Here is a 22,495-nt window from a genome sequence, read left to right as displayed (position 1 = left end):
CTCTGCTACATCAGACAAGCTCTTCCTGACACATCTGATAGACACAGCTCTGCTACATCAGACAAGCTCTGCCTGACACATCTGATAGACACAGCTCTGCTACATCAGACAAGCTCTTCCTGACACATCTGATAGACACAGCTCTGCTACATCAGACAAGCTCTGCCTGACACATCTGATAGACTCAGCTCTGCTACATCAGACAAGCTCTTCCTGACACATCTGATAGACACAGCTCTGCTACATCAGACAAGCTCTGTCTGACACATCTGATAGACTCAGCTCTGCTACATCAGACAAGCTCTGTCTGACACATCTGATAGACACAGCTCTGCTACATCAGACAAGCTCTTGGTGACACATCTGATAGACACAGCTCTGCTACATCAGACAAGCTCTGCCTGACACATCTGATAGACACAGCTCTGCTACATCATACAAGCTCTTCCTGACACATCTGATAGACACAGCTCTGCTACATCAGACAAGCTCTGCCTGACACATCTGATAGACACAGCTCTGCTACATCAGACAAGCTCTGCCTGACACATGTATTAGACACAGCTCTGCTACATCAGACAAGCTCTGCCTGACACATCTGATAGACACAGCTCTGCTACATCAGACAAGCTCTTCCTGACACATCTGATAGACACAGCTCTGCTACATCAGACAAGCTCTGCCTGACACATCTGATAGACTCAGCTCTGCTACATCAGACAAGCTCTGCCTGACACATCTGATAGACTCAGCTCTGCTACATCAGACAAGCTCTTCCTGACACATCTGATAGACTCTGCTCTGCTACATCAGACAAGCTCTGCCTGACACATCTGATAGACACAGCTCTGCTACATCAGACAAGCTCTGCCTGACACATCTGATAGACACAGCTCTGCTACATCAGACAAGCTCTGCCTGACACATGTATTAGACTCAGCTCTGCTACATCAGACAAGCTCTGTCTGACACATCTGATAGATTCAGCTCTGCTACATCAGACAAGCTCTGCCTGAGACATCTGATAGACACATCTCTGCTACATCAGACAAGCTCTGCCTGACACATCTGATAGACACAGCTCTGCTACATCAGACAAGCTCTGCCTGACACATCTGATAGATTCAGCTCTGCTACATCAGACAAGCTCTGCTACATCAGACAAGCTCTGCCTGACACATCTGATAGACACAGCTCTGCTACATCATATAAGCTCTGCCTGACACATCTGATAGACTCAGCTCTGCTACATCATACAAGCTCTGCCTGACACATCTGATAGGCTCAGCTCTACTACATCAGACAAGCTCTGCCTGACACATCTGATAGATTCAGCTCTGCTACATCAGACAAGCTCTGCCTGAGACATCTGATAGACTCAGCTCTGCTACATCAGACAAGCTCTTCCTGACACATCTGATAGACACAGCTCTGCTACATCAGACAAGCTCTGCCTGACACATCTGATAGACTCAGCTCTGCTACATCATACAAGCTCTGCCTGACACATCTGATAGGCTCAGCTCTGCTACATGTGTCCCATGCTGTGACACTATCAATCTCATGAATGATACATGGGCCAGGTAATTATTAGAGCAGGTGCCTACATGTATCCAGGGTGTGCAAAATATTTACATCTATATGTCATGTGTCATTTATATCTATATTACTAATCACCATAGATTGTGACCCCCCCCCCCCACCACCACCACCCAGTACACATCAGTGGCACCCAAACATTCTTCCCTTGGTGTATGACCTTTCTGCACCCCATGTGACCTTGTGACATCACATGTATCACACCCTCCCCAGACAACAAGGAGATAAACATCCCCAGCTGTAACATTGTATTATAGAATCCTGTATGTGACTTTACAACCCAATCACCCAACACTCCATAATACTCTGCCCCCACATCTCTGCACCCTATCACCCACTGCCACAAGACCCTGCACCCCATCACCCACTGCCACAAGTCCCGGCACCCCATCACCCACAAGTCTCTGCACCCCATCACCCACTGCCACAAGTCCCTGCACCCCATCACCCACTGCCACAAGTCCCTGCACCCCATCACCCACTGCCACAAGTCCCTGCACCCCATCACCCACTGCCACAAGTCTCTGCACCCCATCACCCACTGCCACAAGACCCGCCACCCTATCACCACAAGTCTCTGCACCCCATCACCCACTGCCACAAGTCTCTGCACCCCATCACCCACTGCCACAAGTCTCTGCACCCCATTATCCACTGCCACAAGTCCCTGCACCCCATCACCCACTGCCACAAGTCTCTGCATCCCATCACCCACTGCCACAAGACCCTGCACCCCATCACCCACTGCCACAAGTCTCTGCACCCCATCACCCACTGCCACAAGTCTCTGCATCCCATCACCCACTGCCACAAGTCTCTGCACCCCATCACCCACTGCCACAAGTCCCTGCACCCCATCACCCACTGCCACAAGTCTCTGCACCCCATCACCCACTGCCACAAGTCTCTGCACCCCATCGCCCACTGCCACAAGTCTCTGCATCCCATCACCCACTGCCACAAGTCTCTGCATCCCATCACCCACTGCCACAAGACCCTGCACCCCATCACCCACTGCCACAAGTCTCTGCACCCCATCACCCACCGCCACAAGTCTCTGCACCCCATCACCCACTGCCACAAGTCTCTGCACCCCATCACCCACTGCCACAAGTCCCTGCACCCCATCACCCACTGCCACAAGTCTCTGCACCCCATCACCCACTGCCACAAGTCTCTGCACCCCATCACCCACTGCCACAAGTCTCTGCACCCCATCACCCACTGCCACAAGTCTCTGCATCCCATCATCCACTGCCACAAGTCTCTGCATCCCATCACCCACTGCCACAAGTCTCTGCATCCCATCATCCACTGCCACAAGACCCTGCACCCCATCACCCACTGCCACAAGTCTCTGCACCCCATCACCCACTGCCACAAGTCCCTGCACCCCATCACCCACTGCCACAAGTCTCTGCACCCCATCACCCACTGCCACAAGTCCCTGCACCCCATCACCCACTGCCACAAGTCTCTGCACCCCATCACCCACTGCCACAAGTCCCTGCACCCCATCACCCACTGCCACAAGTCTCTGCATCCCATCACCCACTGCCACAAGTCTCTGCATCCCATCACCCACTGCCACAAGTCTCTGCACCCCATCACCCACTGCCACAAGTCCCTGCACCCCATCACCCACTGCCACAAGTCTCTGCACCCCATCACCCACTGCCACAAGTCTCTGCATCCCATCACCCACTGCCACAAGTCTCTGCATCCCATCACCCACTGCCACAAGTCTCTGCACCCCATCACCCACTGCCACAAGTCCCTGCACCCCATCACCCACTGCCACAAGTCCCTGCACCCCATCACCCACTGCCACAAGTCTCTGCACCCCATCACCCACTGCCACAAGTCCCTGCACCCCATCACCCACTGCCACAAGTCTCTGCACCCCATCACCCACTGCCACAAGTCCCTGCACCCCATCACCCACTGCCACAAGTCTCTGCATCCCATCACCCACTGCCACAAGTCTCTGCATCCCATCACCCACTGCCACAAGTCTCTGCACCCCATCACCCACTGCCACAAGTCCCTGCACCCCATCACCCACTGCCACAAGTCTCTGCACCCCATCACCCACTGCCACAAGTCTCTGCATCCCATCACCCACTGCCACAAGTCTCTGCATCCCATCACCCACTGCCACAAGTCTCTGCACCCCATCACCCACTGCCACAAGTCCCTGCACCCCATCACCCACTGCCACAAGTCCCTGCACCCCATCACCCACTGCCACAAGTCTCTGCACCCCATCACCCACTGCCACAAGTCTCTGCATCCCATCACCCACTGCCACAAGTCTCTGCATCCCATCGCCCACTGCCACAAGTCCCTGCACCCCATTATCCACTGCCACAAGTCTCTGCATCCCATCACCCACTGCCACAAGTCTCTGCATCCCATCACCCACTGCCACAAGACCCTGCACCCCATCACCCACTGCCACAAGTCTCTGCACCCCATCACCCACTGCCACAAGTCTCTGCATCCCATCACCCACTGCCACAAGTCTCTGCACCCCATCACCCACTGCCACAAGTCCCTGCACCCCATCACCCACTGCCACAAGTCTCTGCACCCCATCACCCACTGCCACAAGTCTCTGCACCCCATCGCCCACTGCCACAAGTCTCTGCATCCCATCACCCACTGCCACAAGTCTCTGCATCCCATCACCCACTGCCACAAGACCCTGCACCCCATCACCCACTGCCACAAGTCTCTGCATCCCATCACCCACTGCCACAAGTCTCTGCACCCCATCACCCACTGCCACAAGTCTCTGCACCCCATCACCCACTGCCACAAGTCTCTGCATCCCATCACCCACTGCCACAAGTCCCTGCACCCCATCACCCACTGCCACAAGTCTCTGCACCCCATCACCCACTGCCACAAGTCTCTGCATCCCATCACCCACTGCCTACTATAAATCCCCCTGTACTATATGCCCCCCTGTACTATGTACTATACATCCCCCTATACTATGTACTATACACCCCCCCTGTACTATGTACTATACATCCCCCCTGTACTATGTACTATACATCCCCCTGTACTATGTACTATACACCCCCCTGTACTATGTACTATACATCCCCCTGTACTATGTACTATACATCCCCCTGTACTATGTGTTATACATCCCCCTGTACTATGTACTATACACCCCCCTGTACTATGTACTGTACATCCCCCCTGTACTATGTACTATACACCCCCCTGTCCTATGTGCTATACACCCCCCTGTACTATGTACTATACACCCCCCTGTACTATGTACTATACATCCCCCTGTACTATACATCCCCCTGTACTATACACCCCCCTGTACTATGTACTATACACCCCCTGTACTATGTGCTATACACCCCCCTGTACTATGTACTATACATCCCCCTGTACTATGTACTATACACCCCCCTGTACTATGTACTATACATCCCCCTGTACTATGTACTATACATCCCCCTGTACTATGTGCTATACACCCCCCTGTACTATGTGCTATACATCCCCCTGTACTATGTACTATACATCCCCCTGTACTATGTACTATACACCCCCCTGTACTATACACCCCCCTGTACTATGTACTATATGCCCCCCTGTACTATGTACTATACACCCCCCTGTACTATGTACTATACACCCCCCTGTACTATGTGCTATATACCCCCCTGTACTATGTGCTATACATCCCCCTGTACTATGTGCTATACACCCCCCTGTACTATACATCCCCCTGTACTATGTGCTATACCACCCCCTGTACTATACATCCCCCTGTACTATGTACTATACACCCCCCTGTACTATGTACTATATACCCCCCTGTACTATGTGCTATACACCCCCCTGTACTATGTGCTATACATCCCCCTGTACTATGTACGATACACCCCCCTGTACTATACATGCCCCTGCACTATGTACTATACATCCCCCTGTACTATGTGCTATACATCCCCCTGTACTATACACCCCCCTGTACTATGTACTATACACCCCCCTGTACTATACATCCCCCTGTACTATGTACTATACATCCCCCTGTACTATGTACTATACACCCCCCTGTACTATGTACTATACATCCCCCTGTACTATGTGCTATACATCCCCCTGTCCTATGTGCTATACATCCCCCTGTACTATGTACTATACATCCCCCCTGTACTATGTGCTATACATCCCCCTGTACTATGTGCTATACATCCCCCTGTACTATGTGCTATACACCCCCCTGTACTATGTGCTATACATCCCCCTGTACTATACACCCCCCTGTACTATGTACTATACACCCCCCTGTACTATGTACTATACATCCCCCCTGTACTATGTACTATACACCCCCCTGTACTATGTACTATACATCCCCCCTGTACTATGTACTATACATCCCCCTGTACTATACACCCCCCTGTACTATACATCCCCCCTGTACTATGTACTATACACCCCCCTGTACTATGTACTATACACCCCCCTGTACTATGTACTATACATCCCCCTGTACTATGTACTATACATCCCACTGTCCTATGTGCTATACATCCCCCTGTACTATGTACTATACATCCCCCTGTACTATGTGCTATACATCCCCCTGTACTATACATCCCCCTGTACTATGTACTATACACCCCCCTGTACTATGTGCTATACACCCCCCTGTACTATACATCCCCCTGTACTATGTACTATACACCCCCCTGTACTATGTGCTATACACCCCCTTGTACTATGTACTATACACCCCCCTGTACTATACATCCCCCTGTACTATGTACTATACACCCCCCTGTACTATGTGCTATACACCCCCTTGTACTATGTACTATACATCCCCCTGTACTATGTGCTATACATCCCCCTGTACTATACATCCCCCTGTACTATGTACTATACACCCCCCTGTACTATGTGCTATACATCCCCCTGTACTATACATCCCCCTGTACTATACATCCCCCTGTACTATGTACTATACATCCCCCTGTACTATGTGCTATACACCCCCCTGTACTATGTACTATACATCCCCCTGTACTATGTGCTATACATCCCCCTGTACTATACATCCCCCTGTACTATGTACTATACACCCCCCTGTACTATGTACTATACACCCCCCTGTACTATGTGCTATACACCCCCCTGTACTATGTGCTATACACCCCCCTGTACTATGTACTATACACCCCCCTGTACTATACATCCCCCTGTACTATGTACTATACACCCCCCTGTACTATGTGCTATACATCCCCCTGTACTATACATCCCCCTGTACTATGTGCTATACATCCCCCTGTACTATGTGCTATACACCCCCCTGTACTATACACCCCCCTGTACTATGTGCTATACATCCCCCTGTACTATACATCCCCCTGTACTATGTACTATACATCCCCCTGTACTATGTGCTATACACCCCCCTGTACTATGTACTATACATCCCCCTGTACTATGTGCTATACATCCCCCTGTACTATACATCCCCCTGTACTATGTACTATACACCCCCCTGTACTATGTACTATACACCCCCCTGTACTATGTGCTATACACCCCCCTGTACTATGTGCTATACACCCCCCTGTACTATGTACTATACACCCCCCTGTACTATACATCCCCCTGTACTATGTACTATACACCCCCCTGTACTATGTGCTATACATCCCCCTGTACTATACATCCCCCTGTACTATGTGCTATACATCCCCCTGTACTATGTGCTATACACCCCCCTGTACTATACATCCCCCTGTACTATGTACTATACATCCCCCTGTACTATGTGCTATACACCCCCCTGTACTATGTACTATACATCCCCCTGTACTATGTGCTATACATCCCCCTGTACTATACATCCCCCTGTACTATGTACTATACACCCCCCTGTACTATGTACTATACACCCCCCTGTACTATGTGCTATACACCCCCCTGTACTATGTGCTATACACCCCCCTGTACTATGTACTATACACCCCCCTGTACTATACATCCCCCTGTACTATGTACTATACACCCCCCTGTACTATGTGCTATACATCCCCCTGTACTATACATCCCCCTGTACTATGTACTATACATCCCCCTGTACTATGTACTATACATCCCCCTGTACTATGTACTATACATCCCCCTGTACTATACATCCCCCTGTACTATGTGCTATACATCCCCCTGTACTATGTGCTATACACCCCCCTGTACTATACACCCCCCTGTACTATGTGCTATACATCCCCCTGTACTATACATCCCCCTGTACTATGTACTATACATCCCCCTGTACTATGTACTATACACCCCCCTGTACTATGTACTATACATCCCCCTGTACTATGTACTATACACCCCCCTGTCCTATGTGCTATACATCCCCCTGTACTATGTACTATACATCCCCCCTGTACTATGTGCTATACATCCCCCTGTACTATGTGCTATACATCCCCCTGTACTATGTGCTATACACCCCCCTGTACTATGTGCTATACATCCCCCTGTACTATACATCCCCCTGTACTATGTACTATACACCCCCCTGTACTATGTGCTATACATCCCCCTGTACTATACATCCCCCTGTACTATGTGCTATACACCCCCCTGTACTATGTGCTATACACCTCCCTGTACTATGTACTATACACCCCCCTGTACTATGTGCTATACACCCCCCTGTACTATGTACTATACACCCCCCTGTACTATGTACTATACACCCCCCTGTACTATGTACTATACATCCCCCTGTACTTGCTCCGGCACAGCCCCCTCCTCCTCACCTCTGCTCCGGCCGCTGACAGCTGCTGCTCCCCGGTCACATTGGAGAGTGAGGACCGGACAGAGAGGAGGAGGAGGGAGGGGGAGGCGACACCTGAGCTGGTAGCACCGGTTCTACAGTCAGGAGGAGGAGGAGGCTGCCTGACCCCTCATCTACATGGAGCCTCCCTCATATATACATTATACATGGAGCCTCCCTCATATATACCATATACATGGAGCCTCCCTCATATATACAATATACATGGAGCCTCCCTCATACATACCATATACATGGAGCCTCCCTCATATATACCATATACATGGAGCCTCCCTCATATATACCATATACATGGAGCCTCCCTCGTATATACAATATACATGGAGCCTCCCTCGTATATACCATATACATGGAGCCTCCCTCGTATATACCATATACATGGAGCCTCCCTCGTATATACAATATACATGGAGCCTCCCTCGTATATACAATATACATGGAGCCTCCCTCGTATATACAATATACATGGAGCCTCCCTCATATATACAATATACATGGAGCCTCCCTCATATATACCATATACATGGAGCCTCCCTCGTATATACAATATACATGGAGCCTCCCTCATATATACAATATACATGGAGCCTCCCTCATATATACCATATACATGGAGCCTCCCTCATATATACCATATACATGGAGCCTCCCTCATATATACCATATACATGGAGACTCCCTCATATATACCATATACATGGAACCTCCCTCATATACATCATCTATTACCTCATATACATGGAGCCTCCCTCATATACATAATATATTACCTCATATACATGGAGCCTCCCTCATATATACCATATACATGGAGCCTCCCTCATATATACCATATACATGGAGCCTCCCTCATATATACCATATACATGGAGCCTCCCTCATATACATAATATATTACCTCATATACATGGAGCCTCCCTCATGTATACTGTATATTACCTCTCATATACATGGAGCCTACCTCATATACCTCATATATTACCTCTCATATACATGGAGCCTCCCTCATATACATCATATATTACCTCATATACATGGCTCCTCCCTCATATATATCATATATTACCTCATATACATGGCGCCTCCCTCATATACATCATATATTACCTCATATACATGGAGCCTCCCTCATATACATCATATATTACCTCATATACATGGCTCCTCCCTCATATACATCATATATTACCTCATATACATGGCGCCTCCCTCATATACATCATATATTACCTCATATACATGGGGCCTCCCTCATATACATCATATATTACCTCATATACATGGAGCCTCCCTCATATACATCATATATTACCTCATATACATGGCGCCTCCTTCATATACATCATATATTACCTCATATACATGGTGCCTCCCTCATATACATCATATATTACCTCATATACATGGAGCCTCCCTCATATACATCATATATTACCTCATATACATGTAGCCTCCCTCATATACATCATATATTACCTCATATACATGGAGCCTCCCTCATATACATATTACCTCATATACATGGAGCCTCCCTCATATACATCATATATTACCTCATATACATGGAGCCTCCCTCATATACATTATATATTACCTCATATACATGGAGCCTCCCTCATATACATATTACCTCATATACATGGAGCCTGCCTCATATACATAATATACATGGCACCTCCCTCATATACATCATATATTACCTCTCATATACATGGAGCCTCCCTCATATATACCATATATTACCTCATATTATACATATATCACCTCTCATATATATCATATGTATACTTTACTCTTTATTTACACCATCCACAGCTAACTTTCTACATACCCAAACTTTATTATATACGTCACCCACCATATCCACTATACATCATGCTCCTTACCAATAATATAAGTATTGTGTCTGTCTCACCGTATACATACCTCATCTTATACATACATAAATATCAATGTTCAATGACAGTCATATACATGACCAACCACATACATCACTAACACTCCATTATCTCCTCATTATACCCCAGCATCTATGTCACCCAGTCATATACATATCTTCTATACCAATCATATACATCACTAATACTCCATTATCTACATCTCCTCATCATACCTCCGTATCTACGTCACCAAATGATATACATTTTCCATACTCTTATAATCTGTAATTATATTCATACAGGATGCACCTTCCACATTCATCATACACTCCAACCTATACATCATTCGCTGAAAGCAAGTAGAGATCCTGAACATGTCGAGGCGCTGATACACAAAGCCAATCAGCCATGTATATAGATGCAGTATGTGGTGCGGTATATATAGATGCAGTATGTGGTGCGGTATATATAGATGTATAGATGTGGTGCTGTATATATAGATGTATAGATGCAGTATGTGGTGCTGTATATATAGATGTATAGATGTGGTGCTGTATATATAGATGTATAGATGCAGTATGTGGTGCTGTATATATAGATGTATAGATGCAGTATGTGGTGCGGTATATATAGATGTATAGATGTGGTGCTGTATATATAGATGTATAGATGCAGCATGTGGTGCGGTATATATAGATGTATAGATGCAGCATGTGGTGCGGTATATATAGATGTATAGATGCAGCATGTGGTGCGGTATATATAGATGTATAGATGCAGCATGTGGTGCGGTATATATAGATGTATAGATGCAGTATGTGGTGCGGTATATATAGATGTATAGATGATGTATGTGGTGCGGTAGATACAGATGTATAGATTCAGTATGTGGTGCGGTATATATAGATGTATAGATGCTGTATGTGGTGCTGTATATATAGATGTATAGATGCAGTATGTGGTGCAGAATATATAGATGTATAGATGCAGTATGTGGTGCAGAATATATAGATGTGTAGATGCAGTATGTGGTGTGGTATATATAGATGTATAGATGCAGTATGTGGTGCGGTATATATAGATGTATAGATGCAGTATGTGGCGCGGTATATATAGATGTATAGATGCAGTATGTGGTGCGGTATATATAGATGTATAGGTGCAGTATGTGGTGCAGTACATATAGATGTATAGATGCAGTCTGTGGTGCGGTATATATAGATATATAGATGCAGTATGTGGTGCGGTATATATAGATGTATAGATGCAGTATGTGGTGCGGTATATATAGATGTATAGATGCAGTATGTGGTGCGGTATATATAGATGTATAGATGCAGTATGTGGTGCGGTATATATAGATGTATAGATGCAGTATGTGGTGCGGTATATATAGATGTATAGATGCAGTATGTGGTGCGGTATATATAGATGTATAGATGCAGTATGTGGTGCGGTATATATAGATGTATGCATGTGGTGCGGTATATATAGATGTATGCATGTGGTGCGGTATATATAGATGTATGCATGTGGTGCGGTATATATAGATGTATGCATGTGGTGCGGTATATATAGATGTATAGATGTATGCATGTGGTGCGGTATATATAGATGTATAGATGCAGTATGTGGTGCGGTACATATAGATGTATAGATGCAGTATGTGGTGCGGTATATATAGATGTATAGATGCAGTATGTGGTGCGGTATATATAGATGTATAGATGCAGTATGTGGTGCGGTACATATAGATGTATAGATGCAGTATGTGGTGCGGTATATATAGATGTATAGATGCAGTATGTGGTGCGGTATATATAGATGTATAGATGTATGCATGTGGTGCGGTATATATAGATGTATAGATGTATGCATGTGGTGCGGTATATATAGATGTATAGATGTATGCATGTGGTGCGGTATATATAGATGTATAGATGTATGCATGTGGTGCGGTATATATAGATGTATGCATGTGGTGCGGTATATATAGGTGTATAGATGTATGCATGTGGTGCGGTATATATAGATGTATAGATGCAGTATGTGGTGCGGTATATATAGATGTATAGATGCAGTATGTGGTGCGGTATATATAGATGTATAGATGCAGTATGTGGTGCGGTATATATAGATGTATAGATGCAGTATGTGGTGCGGTATATATAGATGTATAGATGCAGTATGTGGTGCGGTATATATAGATGTATAGATGCAGTATGTGGTGCGGTACATATAGATGTATAGATGCAGTATGTGGTGCGGTATATATAGATGTATAGATGCAGTATGTGGTGCGGTATTATTCTTGGTGGCGGTATGATGGAGGCAGGGACACAGACAGCTCGGGATCAGGTTCCTCTACATTATTCATGTCTTTCTGGGTATTGATCCCACTGCTTCTTCCTGACTCTGCAGCCTCAGATCCCCAGGGATGGAGTGGGGCTAGGAGATGAGGGCTGCTGACCCCAGCGGCGACCTATGCTCCCCCACTATTCCTGACACAGCATAGGGGCTACTGTAGCCACAAGGTGCCTTACAGAGGAACAGGAAGGATGTCCTAATGGGAGGGGGTCATATATACACCTCCCTTACTGATCCCATAGTTTCAGCCCTGACAATCATATAGGTAGTTATGTGTACTGCTTTAGCCACTGTATGTTGGTATTACCCTACAGCATAGGGTACTGTTATATAGACACTGTATATGGGTGTTATCTGTGCCTATATGGTAATGTTATCAGTATAGGGTACTGTTATATAGACACTGTATATGGGTGTTATCTGTGCCTATATGGTAATGTTATCAGTATAGGGTACTGTTATATAGACGCTGTATATGGGTGTTATCTGTGTCTAGGGGTAATGTTATCAGTATAGGTTACTGTTATATAGACGCTGTATATGGGTGTTATCTGTGTCTATAGGGTAATGTTATCAGTATAGGGTACTGTTATATAGACGCTGTATATGGGTGTTATCTGTGTCTATAGGGTAATGTTATCAGCATAGGGTACTGTTATATAGACACTGTATATGGGTGTTATCTGTGCCTATATGGTAATGTTATCAGCATAGGGTACTGTTATATAGACACTGTATATGGGTGTTATCTGTGTCTATATGGTAATGTTATCAGTATAGGGTACTGATATATAGACAATGTATATGGGTGTTATCTGTGCCTATATGGTAATGTTATCAGTATAGGGTACTGTTATATAGACGCTGTATATGGGTGTTATCTGTGCCTATATGGTAATGTTATCAGTATAGGGTACTGTTATATAGACACTGTATATGGGTGTTATCTGTGCCTATATGGTAATGTTATCAGCATAGGGTACTGTTATATAGACACTGTATATGGGTGTTATCTGTGCCTATATGGTAATGTTATCAGTATAGGGTACTGTTATATAGACGCTGTATATGGGTGTTATCTGTGTCTATAGGGTCATGTTATCAGTGTAGGGTACTGTTATATAGACGCTGTATATGGGTGTTATCTGTGTCTATAGGGTAATGTTATCAGCATAGGGTACTGTTATATAGACACTGTATATGGGTGTTATCTGTGCCTATATGGTAATGATATCAGCATAGGGTACTGTTATATAGACACTGTATATGGGTGTTATCTGTGTCTATATGGTAATGTTATCAGTATAGGGTACTGATATATAGACAATGTATATGGGTGTTATCTGTGCCTATATGGTAATGTTATCAGTATAGGGTACTGTTATATAGACGCTGTATATGGGTGTTATCTGTGCCTATATGGTAATGTTATCAGTATAGGGTACTGTTATATAGACACTGTATATGGGTGTTATCTGTGCCTATATGGTAATGTTATCAGCATAGGGTACTGTTATATAGACACTGTATATGGGTGTTATCTGTGCCTATATGGTAATGTTATCAGTATAGGGTACTGTTATATAGACGCTGTATATGGGTGTTATCTGTGTCTATAGGGTCATGTTATCAGTGTAGGGTACTGTTATATAGATGCTGTATATGGGTGTTATCTGTGTCTATATGGTAATGTTATCAGTATAGTGTACTGTTATATAGATGCTGTATATGGGTGTTATATGTACCTATAGGGTAATGTTATCAGTATAGGGTACTATTATATAGACACTGTATATGGGTGTTATCTGTGCCTATATGGTAATGTTATCAGTATAGGGTACTGTTATATAGACGCTGTATATGGGTGTTATCTGTGTCTAGGGGTAATGTTATCAGTATAGGGTACTGTTATATAGACGCTGTATATGGGTGTTATCTGTGTCTATAGGGTAATGTTATCAGTATAGGGTACTGATATATAGACACTGTATATGGGTGTTATCTGTGCCTATATGGTAATGTTATCAGTATAGGGTACTGTTATATAGACACTGTATATGGGTGTTATCTGTGTCTATATGGTAATGTTATCAGTATAGGGTACTGATATATAGACAATGTATATGGGTGTTATCTGTGCCTATATGGTAATGTTATCAGTATAGGGTACTGTTATATAGACGCTGTATATGGGTGTTATCTGTGCCTATATGGTAATGTTATCAGTATAGGGTACTGTTATATAGACACTGTATATGGGTGTTATCTGTGCCTATATGGTAATGTTATCAGCATAGGGTACTGTTATATAGACACTGTATATGGGTGTTATCTGTGCCTATATGGTAATGTTATCAGCATAGGGTACTGTTATATAGACGCTGTATATGGGTGTTATCTGTGTCTATAGGGTCATGTTATCAGTGTAGGGTACTGTTATATAGACGCTGTATATGGGTGTTATCTGTGTCTATAGGGTAATGTTATCAGCATAGGGTACTGTTATATAGACACTGTATATGGGTGTTATCTGTGCCTATATGGTAATGTTATCAGTATAGGGTACTGATATATAGACAATGTATATGGGTGTTATCTGTGCCTATATGGTAATGTTATCAGTATAGGGTACTGTTATATAGACGCTGTATATGGGTGTTATCTGTGCCTATATGGTAATGTTATCAGTATAGGGTACTGTTATATAGACACTGTATATGGGTGTTATCTGTGCCTATATGGTAATGTTATCAGCATAGGGTACTGTTATATAGACACTGTATATGGGTGTTATCTGTGCCTATATGGTAATGTTATCAGTATAGGGTACTGTTATATAGACACTGTATATGGGTGTTATCTGTGCCTATATGGTAATGTTATCAGCATAGGGTACTGTTATATAGACACTGTATATGGGTGTTATCTGTGCCTATATGGTAATGTTATCAGTATAGGGTACTGTTATATAGACGCTGTATATGGGTGTTATCTGTGTCTATAGGGTCATGTTATCAGTGTAGGGTACTGTTATATAGATGCTGTATATGGGTGTTATCTGTGTCTATATGGTAATGTTATCAGTATAGGGTACTGTTATATAGATGCTGTATATGGGTGTTATATGTACCTATAGGGTAATGTTATCAGTATAGGGTACTATTATATAGACACTGTATATGGGTGTTATCTGTGCCTATATGGTAATGTTATCAGTATAGGGTACTGTTATATAGACGCTGTATATGGGTGTTATCTGTGTCTAGGGGTAATGTTATCAGTATAGGGTACTGTTATATAGACGCTGTATATGGGTGTTATCTGTGTCTATAGGGTAATGTTATCAGTATAGGGTACTGATATATAGACACTGTATATGGGTGTTATCTGTGCCTATATGGTAATGTTATCAGTATAGGGTACTGTTATATAGACACTGTATATGGGTGTTATCTGTGTCTATATGGTAATGTTATCAGTATAGGGTACTGATATATAGACAATGTATATGGGTGTTATCTGTGCCTATATGGTAATGTTATCAGTATAGGGTACTGTTATATAGACGCTGTATATGGGTGTTATCTGTGCCTATATGGTAATGTTATCAGTATAGGGTACTGTTATATAGACACTGTATATGGGTGTTATCTGTGCCTATATGGTAATGTTATCAGCATAGGGTACTGTTATATAGACACTGTATATGGGTGTTATCTGTGCCTATATGGTAATGTTATCAGTATAGGGTACTGTTATATAGACGCTGTATATGGGTGTTATCTGTGTCTATAGGGTCATGTTATCAGTGTAGGGTACTGTTATATAGACGCTGTATATGGGTGTTATCTGTGTCTATAGGGTAATGTTATCAGCATAGGGTACTGTTATATAGACACTGTATATGGGTGTTATCTGTGCCTATATGGTAATGTTATCAGCATAGGGTACTGTTATATAGACACTGTATATGGGTGTTATCTGTGTCTATATGGTAATGTTATCAGTATAGGGTACTGATATATAGACAATGTATATGGGTGTTATCTGTGCCTATATGGTAATGTTATCAGTATAGGGTACTGTTATATAGACGCTGTATATGGGTGTTATCTGTGCCTATATGGTAATGTTATCAGTATAGGGTACTGTTATATAGACACTGTATATGGGTGTTATCTGTGCCTATATGGTAATGTTATCAGCATAGGGTACTGTTATATAGACACTGTATATGGGTGTTATCTGTGCCTATATGGTAATGTTATCAGTATAGGGTACTGTTATATAGACGCTGTATATGGGTGTTATCTGTGTCTATAGGGTCATGTTATCAGTATAGGGTACTGTTATATAGACGCTGTATATGGGTGTTATCTGTGTCTATATGGTAATGTTATCAGTATAGGGTACTGTTATATAGATGCTGTATATGGGTGTTATATGTACCTATAGGGTAATGTTATCAGTATAGGGTACTATTATATAGACACTGTATATGGGTGTTATCTGTGCCTATATGGTAATGTTATCAGTATAGGGTACTGTTATATAGACGCTGTATATGGGTGTTATCTGTGTCTAGGGGTAATGTTATCAGTATAGGGTACTGTTATATAGACGCTGTATATGGGTGTTATCTGTGTCTATAGGGTAATGTTATCAGTATAGGGTACTGATATATAGACACTGTATATGGGTGTTATCTGTGCCTATATGGTAATGTTATCAGTATAGGGTACTGTTATATAGACACTGTATATGGGTGTTATCTGTGTCTATATGGTAATGTTATCAGTATAGGGTACTGATATATAGACAATGTATATGGGTGTTATCTGTGCCTATATGGTAATGTTATCAGTATAGGGTACTGTTATATAGACGCTGTATATGGGTGTTATCTGTGCCTATATGGTAATGTTATCAGTATAGGGTACTGTTATATAGACACTATATATGGGTGTTATCTGTGCCTATATGGTAATGTTATCAGCATAGGGTACTGTTATATAGACACTGTATATGGGTGTTATCTGTGCCTATATGGTAATGTTATCAGTATAGGGTACTGTTATAAAGACGCTGTATATGGGTGTTATCTGTGTCTATAGGGTCATGTTATCAGTGTAGGGTACTGTTATATAGACACTGTATATGGGTGTTATCTGTGTCTATATGGTAATGTTATCAGTATAGGGTACTGTTATATAGACAATGTATATGGGTGTTATCTGTGCCTATATGGTAATGTTATCAGCATAGGGTACTGTTATATAGACACTGTATATGGGTGTTATCTGTGTCTATATGGTAATGTTATCAGTATAGGGTACTGATATATAGACAATGTATATGGGTGTTAACTGTGCCTATATGGTAATGTTATCAGTATAGGGTACTGTTATATAGACGCTGTATATGGGTGTTATCTGTGCCTATATGGTAATGTTATCAGTATAGGGTACTGTTATATAGACACTGTATATGGGTGTTATCTGTGCCTATATGGTAATGTTATCAGCATAGGGTACTGTTATATAGACACTGTATATGGGTGTTATCTGTGCCTATATGGTAATGTTATCAGTATAGGGTACTGTTATATAGACGCTGTATATGGGTGTTATCTGTGTCTATAGGGTCATGTTATCAGTGTAGGGTACTGTTATATAGATGCTGTATATGGGTGTTATCTGTGTCTATATGGTAATGTTATCAGTATAGGGTACTGTTATATAGACACTGTATATGGGTGTTATCTGTGTCTATAGGGTCATGTTATCAGTGTAGGGTACTGTTATATAGATGCTGTATATGGGTGTTATCTGTGTCTATATGGTAATGTTATCAGTATAGGGTACTGTTATATAGATGCTGTATATGGGTGTTATATGTACCTATAGGGTAATGTTATCAGTATAGGGTACTATTATATAGACACTGTATATGGGTGTTATCTGTGTCTAGGGGTAATGTTATCAGTATAGGGTACTGTTATATAGACGCTGTATATGGGTGTTATCTGTGTCTAGGGGTAATGTTATCAGTATAGGGTACTGTTATATAGATGCTGTATATGGGTGTTATATGTACCTATAGGGTAATGTTATCAGTATAGGGTACTATTATATAGACACTGTATATGGGTGTTATCTGTGTCTAGGGGTAATGTTATCAGTATAGGGTACTGTTATATAGACGCTGTATATGGGTGTTATCTGTGTCTAGGGGTAATGTTATCAGTATAGGGTACTGTTATATAGACGCTGTATATGGGTGTTATCTGTGTCTATAGGGTAATGTTATCAGTATAGGGTACTGTTATATAGACGCTGTATATGGGTGTTATCTGTGTCTATATGGTAATGTTTATCAGTATAGGGTACTGTTATATAGACGCTGTATATGGGTGTTATCTGTGTCTATAGGGTAATGTTATCAGCATAGGGTACTGTTATATAGACGCTGTATATGGGTGTTATCTGTACCTATAGGGTAATGTTATCAGACACTGTATGCTGTTATCTGTGCGCTGCAAGGCAATGTATTATGATAAGTAACTGTTATATAGATATACTATAGCACAGTTATGTATGCACTATATGGCAGTGTATTATGACAGGATAGTGTTATATGGACATTGTATAGCGCTGTTATCGATGCACTATATGGCAGTGTATTATGACAAGGTTCTGGTACATGGACACATTGGGGGAGATTTATCATAAGTCTCTTAGAGTAGAACTGTTCCAGTGGCCCACGGCAACCAATCAGAGCTCAGCTTTCATTTTAGAAACAGCTGTGTGAAAATGAAAGCTGAGCTCTGATTGGTTCTGCTCTAAGAGACTAATGATATATCTCTACCATTGTACTATTATAATATATGGCATATACTGTTATCTGTGCATGTTATGGTAATGTTATTAGGGTAGGGCACATGACAGTGCTGTCACTTCTCCGTGTCTTCCTCACATCATGGGTTAGGTGATGGAGAGAGAACAATGCTGTAGACGGAGCTGAGGGCCGGGGACATTCTCTACAAGTCGTGTCTAGCACCTGAGGACACATCACGTCACATTCCTCATCCTGGGGGCACAGGTTCGGGCAGGCTCTTCCTGGCCCGGGGGTCCTCACTGACACATTCCCATCTACACATAGATATCATCTCTGCAGCCCGGGAACACTGCAATTTACACATAAACTGGAGAAAGTTTACACAGGAAGTTCAAAGTTCTCAAATTCCTGAGATTTGTGGTGGTGTCACAATAATTGGCATCTTGTGAGCAGCTCATCTCCTGGAGGAGATGGTGCCTAGCCGTGGCATCACATTGGCCCGTAGTGTTACACGCTGTGTGCCTGACCACGTCCCCTGTATGGTCCATGGTCCCCACATACCAATTATAGTATAAATGTCTCCTAGCAGCAGGACCCAAGTATTATCCAGAACATACCTACCAGAGAGAACAGTCTCCAGCTCATAATCTCTCAATAGAGAGCAGGGTGCTGGGCATAGAGGCCTGTAACGGGGATCGGTAATAGAGAGCAGGGTGCTGGGTATCGAGGCCCCTAAAGGGGATCGGTAATAGAGAGCAGGGTGCTGAGCATAGAGGCCTGTAACGGGGATCGGTAATATAGAGCAGGGTGCTGGGCATCGAGGCCTGTAACAGTGATCGGTAATAGAGAGCAGGGTGCTGAGCATAGAGGCCTGTAACGGGAATCAGTAATAGAGAGCAGGGTGCTGGGCATAGAGGCCTGTAACAGGGATCGGTAATAGAGAACAGGGTGCTGGGCATAGACGCCCCTAATGGGGATCGGTAATAGAGAGCAGGGTGCTGGGCATAGAGGCCTGTAACAGTGATCGGAAATAGAGAGCAGGGTGCTGGGCATAGAGGCCTGTAACAGTGATCGGTAATAGAGAGCAGGGTGCTGGGCATAGAGGCCCCTAACTGGGATCGGTAATAGAGAGCAGGGTGCTGGGCATAGAGGCCTGTAACGGGGATCGGTAATAGAGAGCAGGGTGCTGGGCATAGAGGCCTGTAACGGGGATCGGTAATAGAGAGCAGGGTGCTGGGTATCGAGGCCCCTAAAGGGGATCGGTAATAGAGAGCAGGGTGCTGAGCATAGAGGCCTGTAACGGGGATCGGTAATATAGAGCAGGGTGCTGGGCATAGAGGCCTGTAACGGGGATCGGTAATAGAGAGCAGGGTGCTGGGCATCGAGGCCTGTAACAGTGATCGGTAATAGAGAGCAGGGTGCTGAGCATAGAGGCCTGTAACGGGAATCAGTAATAGAGAGCAGGGTGCTGGGCATAGAGGCCTGTAACAGGGATCGGTAATAGAGAACAGGGTGCTGGGCATAGACGCCCCTAATGGGGATCGGTAATAGAGAGCAGGGTGCTGGGCATAGAGGCCTGTAACAGTGATCGGAAATAGAGAGCAGGGTGCTGGGCATAGAGGCCTGTAACAGTGATCGGTAATAGAGAGCAGGGTGCTGGGCATAGAGGCCCCTAACTGGGATCGGTAATAGAGAGCAGGGTGCTGGGCATAGAGGCCTGTAACGGGGATCGGTAATAGAGAGCAGGGTGCTGGGCATAGAGGCCTGTAACGGGGATCGGTAATAGAGAGCAGGGTGCTGGGCATAGATGCCTGTAACAGTGATCGGTAATAGAGAGCAGGGTGCTGGGCATAGAGGCCTGTAACGGGGATCAGTAATAGAGAGCAGGGTGCTGTGCATAGACGCCCCTAACTGGGATCGGTAATAGAGAGCAGGGTGCTGGGCATAGAGGCCTGTAACAGTGATCGGTAATAGAGAGCAGGGTGCTGGGCGTAGAGGCCTGTAACAGAGATCGGTAATAGAGAGCAGGGTGCTGGGCATAGACGCCCCTAGCGGGGATCGGTAATAGAGAGCAGGGTGCTGGGCATAGACGCCCCTAGCGGGGATCGGTAATAGAGAGCAGGGTGCTGGGCATAGACGCCCCTAGTGGGGATCGGTAATAGAGAGCAGGGTGCTGGGCATAGAGGCCTGTAACAGGGATCGGTAATAGAGAGCAGGGTGCTGGGCATAGACGCCCCTAGCGGGGATCGGTAATAGAGAGCAGGGTGCTGGGCATAGAGGCCTGTAACAGGGATCGGTAATAGAGAGCAGGGTGCTGGGCATAGACGCCCCTAGCGGGGATCGGTAATAGAGAGCAGGGTGCTGGGCATAGACGCCCCTAGTGGGGATCGTTAATAGAGAGCAGGGTGCTGGGCATAGACGCCCCTAGATGGGATCGGTAATAGAGAGCAGGGTGCTGGGCATAGACGCCCCTAGCTGGGATCGGTAATAGAGAGCAGGGTGCTGGGCATAGAGACCCCTGACGGGGATCGGTAATAGAGAGCAGGGTGCTGGGCATAGAGACCCCTGACGGGGATCGGTAATAGAGAGCAGGGTGCTGGGCATAGACGCCCCTAGCGGGGATCGGTAATAGAGAGCAGGGTGCTGGGCATAGACGCCCCTAGCGGGGATCGGTAATAGAGAGCAGGGTGCTGAGCATAGAGGCCTGTAACAGGGATCGGTAATAGAGAGCAGGGTGCTGGGCATAGACGCCCCTAGCGGGGATCGGTAATAGAGAGCAGGGTGCTGGGCATAGACGCCCCTAGCGGGGATCGGTAATAGAGAGCAGGGTGCTGGGCATAGACGCCCCTAGCGGGGATCGTTAATAGAGAGCAGGGTGCTGGGCATAGAGGCCCCTAGATGGGATCGGTAATAGAGAGCAGGGTGCTGGGCATAGAGGCCCCTG

The 22,495-nt window shown here is 44.6% G+C and overlaps 1 protein-coding gene across 3 annotated transcripts in view; it reads right to left on the bottom strand.

Annotated features, from left to right (window-relative positions):
* The window catches only part of PALM3 (paralemmin 3), a 127,275-nt gene that overhangs the window by 21,523 nt on the left and 83,257 nt on the right, over positions 1–22,495 (bottom strand). Inside the window, exon 1 of one of the 3 annotated variants that reach the window (XM_072149722.1) lies at positions 8,430–8,538. The exons of 1 other annotated variant lie outside the window; for it this stretch is intronic. The gene's annotated coding sequence lies outside the window, so the exon portion shown is untranslated. Of the gene's footprint in view, positions 1–8,429; positions 8,539–22,495 lie in introns of those variants that run through there. One more of the 3 variants, XM_072149723.1, reaches the window with a different exon arrangement.

The sequence above is a fragment of the Engystomops pustulosus genome, chromosome 4, assembly GCF_040894005.1.
Source record: "Engystomops pustulosus chromosome 4, aEngPut4.maternal, whole genome shotgun sequence".
NCBI lineage: Eukaryota > Metazoa > Chordata > Amphibia > Anura > Leptodactylidae > Engystomops > Engystomops pustulosus.
Note: the sequence above shows the minus strand (reverse complement) of the source record. Positions and strands in the feature narration are given on the sequence as shown.